At 35.4% G+C, this 3,247-nt stretch overlaps 1 protein-coding gene across 1 annotated transcript in view; it reads right to left on the bottom strand.

Annotated features, from left to right (window-relative positions):
• Positions 1 to 1,636, bottom strand: part of CRISP1 (cysteine-rich secretory protein 1) — a 52,233-nt gene extending 50,597 nt beyond the window's left edge. The window contains exon 1 of the mRNA XM_011974111.1: positions 1,554 to 1,636. The gene's annotated coding sequence lies outside the window, so the exon portion shown is untranslated. The remainder of the gene's footprint in view (positions 1 to 1,553) is intronic.
• Positions 1,637 to 3,247: the final 1,611 nt, after the last annotated feature.

Here is a 3,247-nt window from a genome sequence, read left to right as displayed (position 1 = left end):
TGAAAATGGCCATACTGCCCAAAGTAATTTATAGATTCAATGCTATTCCCATTAAACTATCACTGGCATTCTTCACAGAATTAGACAATTTTATTTTAAAATTTATGTAGAACCAAAGAAGACCCCAAATAGTCAAGAAAATTCAAAGCATAAAGAACAAAGCTGGAGGCATCACTCTATCAAACTTCAAACTATACTACAAGGCTACAGTAATCAAAACAGCATGATACTGGTATAGGAAAAGACACATAGACCAGTGGAACAGAATAGAACACTCAGAAATAAGACTGCCCACCTACAACCATATGATCTTCGACAAGCCTGACAAAAACAAGCAATGGGTAAGGATTCCTATTGAATAAATGGTGCTGGGAGAGCTGGCTAGCCATACACAGGAAAATGAAACTGAATCTTTTCCTTATACCCTATACAAAAATTAACTCAAGATAGATTAAAGACTTAAATGTAAAACCCCAAACTACAAAAACCCTTAAAAACTCTAGGCAATACCATTCTAGACATAGGCATGGGCAGAGATGTCAAGACAAAAATGCCAAAAGCAATTTCAACAAAGCAAAAATTGACAATGGGATCTAATTAAAGAGCTTCTGCACAGCAAAAGAAACTATCATCAGAGTGAACAGAGAACCTACAGAATGGGAGAAAATTTTTGCAGTCCATTCACCTGACAAAGGTCTAATATCCAGAGTACAAGGAACTTAAACAAATTCACAAGAAAAAAACAAACAACACCATTAAAAGGTGGACAAAGGACACGAACAGATACTTCTCAAAAGAAGACATTCATGCAGCCAACAACATATGAAAAGAAGCTGAACATCACTGATCATTAGAGAAATGCAAATCAAAACCACAATGAGACACTATCTCACTCCAGTCAGAACGGTTACTATTAAAAGTCAAAAGGAACAGATGCTGATGAGGTTGCAGAGAAAAAGGAATGCTTTTACACTGTTGGTGGGAGTGTAAATTAGTTCAACCATTGTGGAAGACAGTGTGAAAATTCCTCAAAGACCTAAAGGCAGAAATACTACTTGATCCAACAATTTCATTACTGGGTATATACTCCAAGGAATATAAATATTCTATTGTAAAGATACATGCACATGTGTGTTCACTGCAGCACTATTCTTAAAAGCAAAGACATAAAATCAACCTAAATGCCCATGAATGATAGGCTGGATAAAGAAAATGTGATATGTGTACACCATGGAACACTGTGCAGCCATCAAAAGGAACACAGTTATGTCCTTTGCAGTGACATGGAAGGGGTTGGAAACCATTCTCCTTAACACACTAACACAGGAACAGAAAACCAAACACTATATATTCTCACTTATATGTGGGTGCTGAATGATAAGAACACATGGACACATGATGAGGAACAACACCCACTAGGGCCTGTCAGAAGGGAAGATACGGGGAGGGAGAGTATCAGTAAGAATAGCTAATGGATGCTGGGCTTAATACCTAGGCTATGCAATGATCTGTGCAGCAAACCACCATGGCACACATTCACCTATGTAACTAACCTGCACATGTACCACTGAACTTAGAAGTTGAAGAAAAAAAGTATTATCTCACCAAGTTCTGTCCAGGTGGCTGCAAAGAAACTGGACTATGAATGTATAAAGCTCACTCACACACACACACACACACACACACACACACACACACACAGAGTATAACTTTCCAATTAATTTTTTTTGTACTTGAAGGAAATTTGAGCCCTTTAAAGCTTAGCTCTTGCCTTTAGGCTTTCACGGATTTAAGATAAAGTTAATATAGTCCTACTCTCATGGTATGAACCTGATAACCTACTACAGGCAATATGTTCAATGATTCTTTCTGGTCCAGAAATTTCAAGCAGGTCAGAAAGAGAGGGAGCAAATGGGTAGGAGTGAATCATGATATTGGATTTATAGTAGTCCCACAAATTACTCTCACAAAGTACTCTTTCTATTAGAATGGAAAGTTTATTGACAATATAGATGAAAAGTCGTGGCCTTATATAAATTTGGGAGCCATTTTTTAAAATTCAGACCACCAGCGGAAAGACAATGTTCCATGTGATATTACTTTAAAATCACTTCCATCAACATGACCTGAGGAAAAATCTCAACAGTCAAACCAATAGTCAAAAATCTCTGATCTAGTAATCACACTGCACAAATAAATAAAATGATACATATTACCATCTACCAGAATATGCTGTATATTATCCAAGTATTTTTCAAAAGCAAGCAAAAACAAGGATGCTACCTCAGCCTCTCACAAAGGCATATGTTTAATTGTACCTGTTCTATGTTCTGCTCCTTTACCTCTCACTTTGTCTGCTAAGGGGATGTTTTTCTCCACTAATATAAGAAGAGGAAGAATTTTCTTAATCCATTTACAATTTTTCCTTAATGCAGTTAGGAAAATGACAATGTTCTTGTGTAATAGAAGATATTATCATTGCTGTCTTATGTATGAATGCAGTGTGGTTCTGAGAAGCAACTTAAAATCTCAGAACTATGGAAATCCAGGCCCTATAGCTTCTGAGTCTAGATTTTTAAATAATACTCTCTTCTGCTTCACATCATTTTAAAACAGGTAAGTTAAATGAAACGAAATTAGAAATGCCCTTTCTCTCTTGCATATTATTAATGAGGGTGATATTTCTACTAATTCATAAATTGATCACCAAGAACAAACAATGGGGTCAATCTTCAGCAAACTAGAAAGACAATTTGCACAGAGATATAATTTTGTGGTGAAAACTCAGATGAAATAATCTGAACACAATTTAGTGTTCAATGTGTTTGATGTGGATATGTTAATGAAATAGAGGTTGAGTATCTCTTATCCAAAATGCTTGGGACCAGAAACGTTTGAGATTTCAATTTTTTTAAATATTTGCATATACATAATGAGATATCCTGGGGATGGGACCCAAGTCTAAACACAAACTTATTCACATTTCATATATACTTTACACATAGCCTGAAGGTAATTTTATACAATATTTTAAAATAATTTTGTGCATGAACCAAGGTTTGTGTACATTGAACCATCAGAAAGCAAAGGTGTTACTATCTCAGCCACTCACTTAGACAATCTGTGGTTGCTTGACATTGCCATTATTCCTGACTCTAAATACATATGCAATCTATAAACAATCATTTTCTTACACTTATTCACACATAAGTACTTAACAGAAAACAATTATGATATACCATTAATA

The sequence above is a fragment of the Mandrillus leucophaeus genome, unplaced genomic scaffold, assembly GCF_000951045.1.
Source record: "Mandrillus leucophaeus isolate KB7577 unplaced genomic scaffold, Mleu.le_1.0 Scaffold1414, whole genome shotgun sequence".
NCBI classification, from domain to species: domain Eukaryota; kingdom Metazoa; phylum Chordata; class Mammalia; order Primates; family Cercopithecidae; genus Mandrillus; species Mandrillus leucophaeus.
This window is presented reverse-complemented; position numbering and strand designations above follow the sequence as displayed.